Source organism: Cervus elaphus, chromosome 15 (genome assembly GCF_910594005.1).
Source record: "Cervus elaphus chromosome 15, mCerEla1.1, whole genome shotgun sequence".
Classification (NCBI taxonomy): domain Eukaryota; kingdom Metazoa; phylum Chordata; class Mammalia; order Artiodactyla; family Cervidae; genus Cervus; species Cervus elaphus.
In genome coordinates, this window is record NC_057829.1 from 66,675,462 (window position 1) to 66,690,483 (window position 15,022).

The 15,022-nt window shown below is 39.4% G+C and overlaps 1 protein-coding gene across 4 annotated transcripts in view; it reads left to right on the top strand.

Moving 5' to 3' along the window:
* CNNM2 (cyclin and CBS domain divalent metal cation transport mediator 2) overlaps window positions 1-15,022 on the top strand; it is a 165,466-nt gene that overhangs the window by 50,211 nt on the left and 100,233 nt on the right. The gene's annotated exons all lie outside the window — the stretch shown is intronic.

Sequence of the window (15,022 nt, forward strand, 5' to 3'; positions counted from 1 at the left end):
TCCATCGAGTAGGTGATGCCATCCAACCATCTCATCTTCTGTCGTCCCCTTTGTGTTAATGTACCACAATTTATTAGGGCTTCCCTGGTGGTGCAGACAGTAAAGAATCTGCCTGCAGTGCAGGAGACCCAGGTTTGAGCCCTGGGTTGGGAAGATCCCCTGGAGAAGGAAATGGCAACCCACTCCAGTATTCTTGCCTGGAGAATCCCATGGACAAAGAGGAGCCTGGTGGGTTACAGTCCACGGGCTTGCAAAGAGTCAGACATGACTAAGTGACTAACACACACACACCACAATTTATTGATCTGTTCTACTGTTGATGGACTTTCAGATAGTTCCCAGTGTTTGGCTGTTATAAATCATGCTGCTATGACTGTTCTAGTACCTGGCTTTTGAGAAATACATGTATACATTTATGTATAAATTTATGATGGGTATATACCTAGGAGTGAGATTTTTGGTTCAGTATGTACTAGCCTCATGACGTGTGCTCAGTCGTGTCCGGCTCTTCACGACCCCATGGACTGTAGCCCACCAGGCTCCTCTGTCCATGGGATTTCCCAGGCAAGAAGACTGGAGTGGGTTGCCATTTCCTTCTCCAGGGGATCTTCCCGACCCAGGGATTGAACCCCGGTCTCCTGCATTGCAGGCAGATTCTTTACCACTGTGCCACCTGAGAAGTCCGGCGTTAGCGTATATTGCCTCAGCCTTAACATATAGTGTATATATATATATATAAGCCTTAGCATATATTGCCAGTTTTTTTTTTTTTTTTCAAGTGATTGTACACCAGCAAGTGATCTTTTAAAGGGTAAAAGTTAACTCCTATTGCTGTAACTCATTTGAAGACTCATGGTTCATTAGCTCATGCAGAGTAATAGCAAAAGTACTTACAATGCACATAAGGCCCTAAATAGCTGGTTTTCCAACTTGCCTTTGAGCATGTTAAGTGCATGTACATCTTAGGGCCTTTGCATTAGCTGCTTTCCCACCTCCTCTGTTCTTTTGCCACATATCTGCATGGATTGCTCCATTATTAACTCCAGATGTCTGCTTAAATGCCACCAACATATATAAATGCTGGAAAAGTTTCATGGACAGGAGCCTGGGGAGCTACAGTACATAGGGTTGCAAAGAGTCGGACACAACCGAGCATGCACATATGCATCTGTTTATTTTGCATTACTTTTCTTACCACTTACTTCTTGGCCTATCTGTATGTTTAATATATCTAAAATATTTAGTGTGTCCCCACTAGACTTAGTTTTTTGTTAATTGCTTATCAAAAACAGTGGACATTAGTTGCTTCCCATTAGAAGTGAAGAGGAACTAAAGAGCCTCTTGATGAAAGAGGAGAGTGAAGAAGTTGGCTTAAGGCTCAACATTCAGAAAACTAAGATCATGGCATCCAGTCCCATCACTTCATGGCGAATAGATGGGGAAACAGTGAAAACAGTGGCTGACTTTATTTTTCTGGGCTCCAAAATCACTGCAGATGGTGATTCCAGCTATGAAATTAAAAGATGCTTACTCCTTGAAAGGGAAGTTATGACCAACCTAGACAGCATATTAAAAAGCAGAGACATTATTTTGCCAACAAAGGTCCAGCTAGTCAAGGCTATGGTTTTTCCAGTGGTCATGTATGGATGGGAGAGCTGGACTATAAAGAAAGCTGAGCTCCGAGAAGAATTGATGCTTTTGAACTGTGGTGTTGGAGAAGACTCTTGCAAGGAGATCCACCCAGTCCATCCTAAAGAAGATCAGTCCTAGGTGTTCATTGGAAGGACTGATGTTGAAGCTGAAACTCCAATACTTTGGCCACCTCATGTGAAGAGCTGACTCATTTGAAAAGACCCTGATTCTGGGAAAGATTGAGGGCAGGAGGAGAAGGGGACGACAGAGGATGAGATGGTTGGATGGAATCACCAACTCGATGGACATGGGTTTGGGTGAACTCCGGGAATTGGTGATGCACAGGGAGGCCTGGCGTGCTGTGGTTCATGAAGTTGCAAAGAGTCGGACACGGCTGAGCAACTGAACTGAAGTTGAATGAATAAATGAATTTAGGAAATTGTTCTAGTTGTAATAGATGTAAGGTGTCTAGAAATAGAAATTTGGGGAGAATGGAAGTAAGGCAAATGAGGTTAAAAATTGGTGAAAATTTTAATGTTTATTAAAAATTTTAATTTTTATTAAAATAATAGCTTCAAAAGACACCTGGCTTATGATTCAAAAATAGCAGCCTTCTGTCTCCTCCCAGCTCCCCAGATCTGACTACTTTCAGTGCTTAGCTGTTTCTTACGCTATTAAATTTGATATTTTAAAAACCTGTAGTTAAATTGCTGTCTTTTATATTTCCGTTTTAGATCTTGTTTGAGGGCTTTCTACATTGGAAGATATGGATCTACTTTTCTTAAACTTCTTTCTCCCCCCAGCACACACACCCTTTTCCCCTATCCTCCCAGTATAATTGTCCAAAATTTAAAAACATGTTTTTAAGTTGTTAAAACATGCTTTCAGTTGTCTTCCAAATGTCACTTTCTCAGGGAATTGTTCTCTAGCTTCTCATGTCAAATGTTTAATGTATACATTATTGTAAACATATGAAAGTTGTTCCATGTGAGCCAGGTTATATGTTATGATCACATCTTATAGGTTTTTTTTTCCCCTGGAATTTTCCATAATTCTCATTTTTTTGTTTGCTGCTGCTGCTTCACATGACTAACTCACTATCCTCATACTCCTTGCCAGGATTCTAACACACAAGGGGTTATATATTAGTTCTTTAGGTTGTTTTGGAGGCATTTGTCCTAGAATCGCCAACAGGAACTCTAGAACTGTAGCAGCCTGTTGCTCTGAATCTTCCCTTCACAAATTAACCTAAAAATTATCTTTTTTCCTGTGTTTAAATCCTTCATTTCTGGATCCCAAATCAGAGTCTGTCTTGGTTTACTCATTTCTCTTGGGAGGACATATCCTTCAGTTGTTTCCAGAGAAAAGATACAGGAATAGTAATTTTTAAAGATCTTGTGTATCAGTTATCTGTTGCAATAGTAATGCTGCATGGCAGATGACTGAGAAATGTCAGTTGCTCACAATAAGTATTTGTTCAAAACATTTCTGGGGTGGTTGGTTTGGGGACTCTGCTGACTTTGGGAGTTTGACTATCTGCTGGTTTTGCCTGGGACAATTGATGTGATCTAGCTCTGTTTCAGGAGTCTCATCCTCCCTGGGGACTGGCAGTCTAGCCAAGGTGTGATATTTATCTGGTGATGGCAGAAGGCAATAGGTATGCTTACGTGCCTTTCTTGTATTTAAAATATACCAGCTGACTATAATTCCAAAATAGGATGTTTTTAAATATGTAACTTATTTGAACAAAAATATCTGTGCAAATATGCAGAGAAAAAATTTAAGATAAGCAGCGTCCTTCAGATACCTGATTAAATGTTACTTTCTCAGAGGGTGGTGTTCTTTCCCTTCTTATATTAGGTAAAATTCTCCTCTAAGTCTTTTAACATTGTTACTGTTCTTTCACAGTATTTATTACACTGGTTATTTATTCATACTGGTCTATCCCTCTAGAACTTAACTTTCCTGGAAGACAGGGGCCATGTCTTTCAGAGGGTTAGCACAGAGCCTGCCATAGTGAAGTATACAATGCATGTCAGCTAAATGAGTCTGGTCACATCTCAGGAATAGGAAATATTAGGATTCTTTTTATTGAATCTTTGTATGTGCAGTGTGTTCCTTCTTCAAGGATTTGGCAGAAAAGAGAGGAAAAACATTGCCAATTTGTGGGAAAGATAAACTTGCTTCTCTTTGGGCTTTTTGGTGGGCGGCTACACTCCCCTGTGTAATCAAGACTGTGAAACTTTGATTAGTAGTGTATTGTTTGTGGCTTAAGGGCCTTTAGATTACAAGGAATTGTTTTCAACAGTGTGTTAGTTATGACTCTAGGACTTGTAAACAGCTGGAAACAAGAGTGTTTCTACTGGTATATATGAATGTTTATTATTCTGAATTAGATGACAGTACTTTGGTTGTTATTTCAGATGAGTGTTTGAAGAACATGTGTTTAAACTCAGCGACTGAGTTGCAGTACACTTCTGTGATTGGTATTGTATTCCGTAAACTTCTACTGTAGTATGAACTTTTGAATGTATAAAAAATTAACCTTAAGCTAACCTAAGTTATAGAAGATCTTCTCTAAGTGAACTCAGAAACTAACTGTAAAAAAACTGTTCCTCAAACATGAGCTTATGTAGGTTTAAATAACTATCCAATTTACAGTGTACTATTTAATCATTTCTCAGCTTTTTCATAATTTTCAAAGATATTCATATATTTGTGACCCATTGTTTGATCAACACGGACATTGACTTTGTTTGGACAGGAACTTGTGATAGAGCTAGAAATTTGCACCCAGGATTGAAACAGACCTTGCTTGGGTGTGGTCTAAATATTTCTATTTCTTATTAATGCCAAGTTTTTGTCTTCTGCTTTTTTGGTCAATTAAAATGGTAAATGTAGATGATCTTTTATATAATGAAATTTTAGATCTTAAAGGGACAATAACATCTCAGTCTCACCTTCCCATTTTATATAGCACTTGGGTTGTAAGTTTTATGAGAATGCTGTTGACTGGCAGTAGTTGTTCAGTAAGTATTTGTTGAATGAGTAAATAAACAAATGTACATTATAGGTAATGAAGACGAGATTTTAGAGATTCAGTTAAGTTGCTCAGTGGTGTCCAACTCTTGGCGACCCCATGGACTGCAGCACGCCAGGCCTCCCTGTCCATCATCGGTTCCCAGAGTCCACCGAAACTCATGTCCATTGAGTTGGTGATGCCATCCAACCATCTCATCCTCTGTCGTCCCCTTCTCTTCCTGCCTTCAATCTTTCCCAGTATCAGGGTCTTTTCAAATGAGTCAGCTCTTCACATGAGGTGGCCAAAGTATTGGAGTTTCAGCTTCAACATCAATCTTTCCAGTGAACACCTAGGACTGATCTCCTTTAGGATGGACTGGTTGGATCTCCTTGTAGTCCAAGGGACTCTCAAGAGTCTTCTCCAACGCCACAGTTCAAAAGCATCAATTCTTCGGCGCTCAGATTTCTTCACAGTCCAACTCTCACATCCATATGTGACTACTGGAAAAACCGTAGCTTTGACTAGACTGACCTTTGTTGGCAAAGTAATGTCTCTGCTTTTTAATATGCTGTCTAGGTTGGTCATAACTTTCCTTTCCAGGAGTAAGCGTCTTTTAATTTCATGGCTGCAGTCACCATCTGCAGTGATTTTGGAGCCCCAAAAAATAAAGTCAGGATTCGAAAAGCTTATATAATTAGTGGGATAGCCAAGGCTAAATGGGCCAATTTAGAAAGCTGAAGAGTAGCATGACTATAGAAAGTGTTATAAATGAATAGAATTCAGAGAAACACTAATAAAAATAATTTCTATTATCATAGTTCCCAGTAACCATTAAGGGAATTCCAGTATTTTAAGCTATAGCAGTGGCTTCAAATATGTGTTCAAAATTTTTGCAGGGAAAAAAAAAATAATGTTATTAGTGATTTTAAAGAAGCATGTGTAAAAAGTTTAGGAAATATTCTTGAAATTTCTTTGAGAGTTCAAGTCCACAATTTAACTTAAATGTAATTGTGTGATTACATTTTAGTCATTGTTAAAGACTGAAAGATTGAATTTTGCTAACATTTTCTAACATGTAAGAGAAATGTAAAAGAGAAAGATCTTTCTTTTCTACAGCGAGTGGACAAAATTCTTGCTTTGTGTAGGAAACCTTGGCAGACCTTGAGAATTCTGAATTGCTCTAATTGTTTTGTCTTTTTTTCCCCTCAGAAGAATTTTAATAGTTTTTTTTTTTTAAATTTCTACATGTTTTTCCTCTTCTCACCCTCATGTTTAACTTAGTTAGGACTCCTCTTCTGTATTTACATAGTTTGTCTGATACAGTCAATTCTTTTTAAAACATTATGGAGAACACACAAGTTATTTTTCCTCCCAGTTCCTCATCATCAGAGCTAGATATCAGAAGTCTTTCTGGTCCCTTGCTTCTGTGTGACTGACCCAAGACAGACCGGAAGACCAGTCTCATGTGTGTTTTCTTTGGTAGTCTCTGGCTATATTCTTGGCAAATGTGCCACTCTGTACTACTTCAGATTCTTCCTTGGGTTCTCACTGACTACTCTTAGTCATATTCCTTCTAGTCATCAACTCCTCCAATGTTATGACCAAGTCATCAGTACCCAGAAGTGCCTAGTGTTTAAGTAAGCACTTGATGGCTTATTCCACAACAGAGTGTTTTTGTTTTGCTTTTAAATTACTAGATCAGGTTGATGAAAAAGCTTTTTAAACTACAGTGTAATCAGTTCACAACATGTCATCAAGGGACAGTCGTAAAAGCAGAATTGGGAGCTTGGAGGACTTGCCTGGTTCTCTAAGCAGAGAATAAGCATGCCCCACCAACTGATGAGAGGCCTCAGACTTTGTATCATCCGTCAGCTTGGAGACCCATAGTTTCTTATACCCGCTAAACTGGGTCTGAGTCCTGGACATTATTCTGCACTTGTCCTGATTCACTCACCTGAAGCATTCAGTGCCTGTTTTGGTTTATAGGACACAGATTAGCTGTGAGGTTCCAGCTGCCCTATTTTGCTTGAAAAAGGTCCTCATGTCTTGCCATTGAAACCTAAAGATGACAAAAATGGTGCATTTGGTTTAGATTTGAGTGTAGGTAGTCCCTGGTGGCTCAGTGGGTAAAGAATCTGCCTGCAGTGTCAGAGACACAGAAGACGCAGATTCGATCTCTGAGTCGGAACGATCCCATGGAGGAAGAAATGACACCCATTCCAGTATTCTTGTCTGAAAAATCCCATGGACAGAGGAGCTTGGTGGGCTTTGGCCCATAGGGTCGCAAAGACACAACTGAGTGACTAAGCACGCATGCATGCAGTGATGGGGTATGTTGTGAGACCTCAGAAGCCCAAACTGGACCCAATATGAAAGTTACAAGGAAGTCAGTTTTAGCCTAATTCCAGCAGAATTTCTAATAAGTAGAGCGTTAGAAAGTGTTTTGAATTGGCTCCAGATGTATAGTTACATTGGCTGATTCAGCAGAAGGTAGATAAGCAAATTGGGGGGTTTTGTTGGGCTTTGGGAGAAGGCAATGGCACCCCACTCCAGTACTCTTGCCTGGAAAATCCCATGAATGGAGGAGCCTGGTAGGCTGCAGTCTGTCCAGTCGCTACGAGTCAGACATGACTGAGCTACTTCACTTTCACTTTTCACTTTCACACATTGGAGAAGGAAATAGCAACCCACTCCAGTGTTCTTGCCTTGAGAATCCCAGGGACGGGGGAGCCTGGTGGGCTGCCGTCTATGGGGTCGGACAGGGTCGGACACGACTGAAGTGACTTAGCAGCAGTAGCAGCAGTTGGGCATTGACAGTGTGGGTGAAGTGGGCTAGATGATACTCTAGTGGTGAGATTTTTGACTCAGCTGTGAAAGTTCAGTGGTTGCAGACTAATTCAGAGAGTAGACAAGTTGACAAAACTTCTGGTGATTTGTTAATAAGATGAATTTGCCAAGGGAGGATGTACTTGAAAGAGCAGAAGGCCAGATACCAAAGCCCATATTTAAAAGGTGAAAGCAGGAAGTGGAACTGCTGAAGGAAGACATTGAGAGGAAGAAAACTGAAATAGTTCAGAGTACAAAGGCCAAGGGGGAGAGAGTTGGAAGAAGAAATTAGAGAATAACATAGAAGCTGGTTTACCCTTAAGCAGTTGTCCCCAAGGTGAGTTGTATGCATAGCTAACCAACAGATTGCAGTAGGACTCGCATGTTTATTCAAACATAAATATATAAACACTTATGCTTATTATTATTGAAGGTATTTCTTAATGTACATAATGCATTAATTTAGTAGTATTTGTATATAATTAATAAAAATATAGAGGCGACATGGTCAACATTTAACTAACGGAATACACAGTCAAAAATGATTTTGAGTCCTCTGTCCAAGAAATAAAATGCTGTAGGTCTCTTCCATGCTTATAGACATCCAATTTAAGTTAAAAATTTTTTTTTGTTTTAAAACAATAAAAGTTACCATCTTGGCCATCTTTAAACACACAGTTCAGTGCTATTAAATATATTCACATTGTTGTGTAACCATGACCTCTTTCTAAGTCCATAATTCTTTTCATCTTATAAAACTGCAACCCTATACCCATTAAACAGTAACTCTCATTTTCCCCCTACCCACATCCCCTGGTAACCGCCATTCTACCTTCTTTCCTCATGATTTTTTGACTACCTGAAGTACCTCATATAAGTGGAATCAGACACTATTAGCCTTTTGGTATTTTGGCAAATACAAAAAGGCTTGATTAGCAGAATATCCTTAAGATTATTGCAGCATATTGTAGAATTTCCTTCCTTTTTAGGATATTCCATTATGTATATATACCACATTTTCTTTATCTAGTTTTCACTCCATGGACACTGGCTTGCTTCTATGTTTTGGTTATTGTGAATAACACTGCTATGAATATGGGAATGCAGCCAGCTCCCCCACACCCTCCTTTTGGTTTTTCTTTTTAGTACAGACCTGGAAGTGGAATTGCTGGATCATATTGCAATTCTACTGTTAATTTTTGGAGGGACTACCAGGCAGTTTTCTATAGCACTTGGACAGTTTTACATTCCCACCAATTTTACATTCTCCATATCCTTGTCTATATTTATTTTCTTGTTTTTCAATAGTAGCCATCCCAGTGGGTGTGAGGTAGCATCTCATGGTAGTTTCGATTTGCTTTTCCCGAAAGACTAGTGATGTTGAACATCTTTTTGTGTACTTCATGGCCATTTATAAATCTTTAGAGAAATGTTTGTTCAAGTCCTTTACCCATTTTTAAATGGGCTGTTTTGTTGTTTGAGTTTTAGGAGTTACATATGCTTGATATAATTTGTAAATATTTTCTCCCATACTGTGAGTTGCTTTTTTGCTCTTACGGTATCTTTTGATGTACAACATTTAAAAATTTCCCAGTGACCTATTTGTCTATTTTTTTCCTTTTGTTTACTATGCCATTGGTGCATATCTAAGAAATCATTGCCCAATCCACTGTTGGGAGGCTTTTATCCTATATTTTCTTCTAAGAGTTTTATACTTTTAGGGCTTATATTTAGGTCCTTGATCCATTTTTTGAGTTAATTTTTGTATATGGTGTTAGTTAAAGATCCAACTTCATTCTCATGCATGTGGATACCCATTTTTTCCCAGAATCTTTGTTGAAAAGAATATCCTTTCCCCACTGAAGGTTTGGCCCCCTTGTCAAAAATTATTTGTCCATATATGCAAGGATTTTATTTCTGGGCCCTCTAGTAGATTGCATTGTGTATATGTTTGTCTGTTTACTTAATACCACACTTGTTTGATTATTGTAACTTTGTGGTAAATTTTGAATTCAGGAAGTATGTCTTCCAGTTTTGTTCTTTTTCAAGATTGTTTTGGCTACTTGGGGTCATTTTGAGATTCCATATGAATTTTAGGATGGGTTTTTTTGTTTTGTTTTTCCTATTTCTGCAAAAATCATGATTGGGATTTTGGTAGGGATTGCATTGAATCCACAGAAGCTTTGGGTAGTATGGACATCTTAAGATTTCCAATTAATTATCCTGGGATGTTTCTATTTATGGCCTTAATTTCTTTTTATCAATATTTGTAATTATCATTGTACAAATCTTTCTCTTGGTTGACTCCTAAGTATTTTATTCTTTTTGATACTATTGTGAGTAGAATTGTTTCTGTGAACAGAATTGTTTTTGTAATTTCCTTTTTAAATTGTTGGTTGTTATATACAGAGAAATGAAACTGAATTTTTTCTGTTGGCTTTTGTGTTTTGCCACTTTAATGAATTTGTTAGTTTTAATAGTTTTTTTTTTTTTAATGTGTGGAATCTTTAAGATTTTTACATATAAGATCATATCATCTGCAAAGAGAATTTTACTTCTTCTTTTCCACTTTGGATACCTTTCTTTTTCTAGCCTAATTGCTCTGAGTGAACTTCAAATACTGTGTTGAGCAGAAATGCCGAAAGTGGGTATACTTGGCTTGGTCCTGATATTAGAGGAGATGCTTTCAGCCTTGAACCATTGAAGATGATGATCTCTGTGGGTTTTCACATATAACTTATTATGTTGAAGTAGTTTCCTTCTGTTTCTAGTTTGAATGTTATCATGAAAGAGTGTTGAATTTCTGTCAGATTCTTTTTCTGCTCAATTGAGATGATCATGCAGATATTCTTCCTTCATTCTGTTGATATGGTGTACTACTTTTTTGGTCTGTTGAACCATCCTTACATATCAGGAATAAATCCTACTTGTTCATGGTATATAATCCTTTTAATATGCTGCTGAATCCTGTTTGCTGCATTTTGTTGAAGGTTTTGGCGTCAGTGTTCATAAGGAATATTGGTCTGTAGTTTTCTTGCCGTGTCCGTATCCAGCTTTGGTATCAAAGTAATGCTGGCCTCTCAGATTGAGTCTGAAAATATCCCCTTCTCTTCAGTCTTCTGGTAAAGTTTGGGAACTTTTGGAGTTAGTTCTTTAAATGTTTAGTAGAATTCATCAGTCAAGCCATCAGGTCCAAGGCTTTTCTTTGTTTGGAGTTTTTCGATTATTGATGCAGTCTCCTTATTGGCTATAGGGATAACCAGATTTTCTAGTTCTTCATAATTTAATGTTTATAGCTTTTGTGGTTCTAGGAATTTGTCCATTTCATCTAGATATGATTTGTTGGCATCCAGTTGTTCACGTCTATCCCTTTTTTATCTGTAGGATCAGTTCTAATGTCCCTATTTTCATTTCTGATTTTAGTAATGTGAATCTTTAAAGCTTTGTCCCCACCTCTTTTGGTTGTTGATGTCACAAAACTAACATCTTTATACATAATACACTCTAAAATGAACTTATAATTCCTTAAAAATGCACTGATCTAAAATTATATAGAAAATAAGATTTGGAGTGAGAAACCCAAGTTACAGTAATACTAGTTTTTGTACTGTTATTTTTTTTCTTTAAATGTTTTAGTCTCTTAAATCATGTAGAAAAATGTAGTTACAAACCACTGTTACAATACTACTAGGTTTCTGTAATTGCTGATACACTCACCTTTATTGAGGTTTGTATTTCTCTGTAGGCTTCAAAATACTGTCCAGTGTCCTTTCATTTCACCCTGTAGGACTACTTGAGCATTTCTTGCAGTGTAGGTCTGGTGGTCACATACTTTCTCAACTTTTGTTTGGGAAAGTCTTGCTTTCTCCCTCATTCTTAAAGGACAGTTTTGCCAGAAACAGGGTTCTCATTTGATAATTTGTGTTCTTCACTTTGCAATATCAGCCCATTGTCCGCCATTATTTCTGAACTTTCTGACAAGAAGTCTGGTGATCTTACTGAGGATCCCTTTATGCCATGAGTCACTTCAAGATTCTCTTGTCTTTTGAAAGTTTGATTATAATGTGTCTTAGTGTGGGTTTCTTTGTGTTCTTATTGGGAGTTTACAGAGCTCCTTGGATGTTTGTAGTCTGTATTTCATTAAATCTGGGACGTTTTCAGCCATTATTTCTTCAAGTGTTCTCTCTCCCCTTTTCTCTCTTTTCCCTCTGTGACTTCCTCTGTACTTACGTTGATCTTAATGGTGGGTGTCCCACAGTTCCCTTAGGCCCTGTTGGCTTTTCTTCCATCTTTTTTCTTTTCTTTAGACTCAGTGATTTCCATTGTCTTATCTTCAAGTTCACTGAGTCTTCTGTCTACTGAAATCTCCTTTTGAATCCTTCTAAGGAATTTTTCATTTCCGCTATATACTTTTGAGCTCTAGAACTTCCTTTTGGTTCTGTCATTTTATTGATATTTATTTGTTTTCTTGTCTTTTTCTGTATCTTCCTTTAGTCTGTTGGGCATCTTTAAGGCATTTCCTTTGAAGTCTTTGTCTAATGTATTAGCCATTATGTCTCTTTTTGGGATAGCATCTATTGATTTTTTTTTTCTCTCTGAATGAGCCATACTTTGCTGTTCCTTTGCATGCCTTATGATTTATTTTAGTGGACTCTTGAATATAATAATGTGGTAACTCTGGAAATCAGATTTCCCCCTTCCCTAGGGCTTGCTTGTTTTTCTTATTGTTTGTTTTTTATTTTAATTGTTGTACACAGTCCCTTTGCTGAGGATCAGCCTGAGATGGGAACCAAAGGTCTTCCCAGGTCTTTTCTGAGCCTTTCTCAGGGCACACATAGTCACTTTCTAATTTTTTTCCTATATGCAGTTGTTTTTAAATGTCCTAGTCTTTAATGTCTGGCTCCAAACGGGGGAAAAAGTGAAAAATGAAGGGGGAGAAGGGACCTGGCCTTTTAAATCTCCTGGAAGTCATCTCAGCTAGAAGGGAAGGGGACTGCAACAGGGTGGGTGAGGGAGGCACAGTGGCTGCTCTCCTCTGTGATCAGAAGCAGTTACTAGCAATCACAGCGGGGATCCCCGTGGAGCACAGGGTCCTTTATGCCCATCCTAGCTCCCGCATGCTGTGGGCAGTGGTTCCAGGAACACATGCGCAGTTGTCTGCCAAGGGTCTGGGGATGATGAATGGGTGGCTCCTACTGTGCTAAGAGCCAAAATTGACTGCAGTTCAGCACAGTTTATCATCTTACCTTCCCCTGGGAGGTGTAAGCATTCAAGGTTCCAAAATAGTTAAATAGATTCCACCAGTGCAGTTGTTGGCTAGGTGGGAAGACAGATTCTGGTGCTTTATACTTTGGCAACTTCTCCAGAATCCTCTCCCCCATTTAGTTTTATAAATATTCACTCATCCTTAGAGCAGCTATACCCCAATTTAAAAAAAAAATCATGCTAGGCAAAAGAAGGCAGTCATAAAAGACCATATAGTGTATGATCCCATTTATACAGAATGTCTGGACTAGGCAAATCCATGGAGACAGAGAATGTAGATCAGTGGTTGCCTAGGACTGAGCTGGGGGTTGGTGGAAAATAGGGAGTGACTGTTAGCGGTTGTGGGGTTTCTTTTTCGGGGGTGATAAAAGATTTTAAAGTTAGATTCTGTGATGGTTACTTGAAGCTGTATGCTTTGCGTGGATGAACTTTAAGGTGTGTAATTTCTAACCCAATAAAAAGCTGTTTTAAAAAACAAACAAAAAAATAGTCACTCATCAGATCTTGGCTGGGTATTTCCTTTTTGCCTAACTGTAATGGTTTATATGATGAAAGCCTAGAAAAATGTAGAAGATACCACCCGGACTCTGGCTAAGAACTCTGTCTCATGAAGGCAGGATCTCCCTTATCTATTGCTGCTTAACAACCATTCCCAAATTTAGTGGCTTAAAACCACCACCACGTTACTGATTGCAATGCTGTAGTTCAGAAATCATCATAAGTGGTGGTCTCTGCTCCAGTGATGTTTGCTGGGCTCACTCAAGGGGCTGCATTCACCTGGTGACTGGAAGGTAGGAGGTGGCCTCACTCACGTGTCTGTGGCCTTCGTCCTGGCTGTCACCCGGGGTGCCACGGGTGTCCTCCTTGGGGCCCTTCTCTCCAGCAGGATAGGCTGAGCTTCTGCACGTGGTGCCCGGTTTCCCGGACAGTGGAAACTGTCAAGTTTCTCAGGCCCAGTACTGACACAGCGGTCACTTCTGAGAATTCTGTTGATCGAGGCGCAGGGCAGCTCAGGTTCAGGTAGAGAGGAAACAGACTCTGCCTCTTAATAGGAGGAGTAGTCCGTGTCTACAGGTTTAGGAGGAGTTGGTGGTACCTGTCTTTGCAGAATATCTACCACAGGAGTCTGGGCAGTCACTTGACTCAATATAGAGTCAAAACAACTGAATTATACTGAAGTTCAGATTGAATGTGAGCTGTCCAGGGCATCCCTTCTCCCCTGTTAGAATGCATGCTCCATGCAGGCAGGGTTTTTTATGTTTGGTTCATTGCTTTGTTCCAGCTGGACAGCAGCGCCTGGCTTTGATAGAGGCTCAGTGAGTATCTGTTGCAGGAAGGACTGCTTGGTGTGACGGTAACAGAAGAAGGGTTGGTGTGGAGCCACTTCAATAGGGAAGCTGCAGCGAGTCTGGGGAAAGAGTAATGGGTGTGAATCGGTGTCTCAGAGGTGGGGAGACAACGTTTATTCACTATTCTACAACATGAATTGAGGCCGCCTACGCCAGATGTGAAGAGGAAGGAAGAGCCCCTCCCTTAAGGAAGGGGATCCCACTATCTCAGTGTGTGACATGCGCTAAGTCATAGACAAGAGCGGGGCCCTCCGGGGGTGATGGTGGAGGCTTCAGCTTGGGTGCTTGGGTGGGCCTGAGCAAGGTGAGTGTGATGGAAGTGTGACTGAAACAGAGCTGAAGACAACACTAAAAAATAATGGGCATGGGGTATGAGTTGACTGAGAAAGTCCAGAGGCTTGAAAATAGTCACCTGCAAGATGTATTTTTCAGATAAATGGTAAGAATCTCCTCCCCCTTTAAGTCCTTAAACATGTGTGTTATGTGATGGAAACTAGATTTGAGTTTCTGAATTTTGGTGCAAAAATTTTTTTGTATCGGTGATAAGGAGAGCGTCAAGGAAGGCAGGCCATTCATTATTAGGATTGGTGAATTAATTGATGGTGGTTATTCACCTTATGTAGTTTTATAATGCTTTAGGTGTTTGCAAAGAGCATTGCCAAATATATGTGCCTGGGTGAAAAGGCAAAATATAAAACTACTGGTATGTGGTAGTGTCTTGCTCCCCTTTTTCCTTCTGCCTGAGCAAGTGATCTCAGCTCCTGTTTGTGGTGAGTGAACCAGGAAAGAAGGATGGATAAAGGAGAGAGATGAGCATTCCGAACATTGAGTTCCATTAGGTAAACAGAAGTATTTTTAAAGTCCTCTCCCTGAATCACTTCTGTCCATGCAGACAAGCAAACTCCTGTTGCTGAAGCCCTGGCAACAT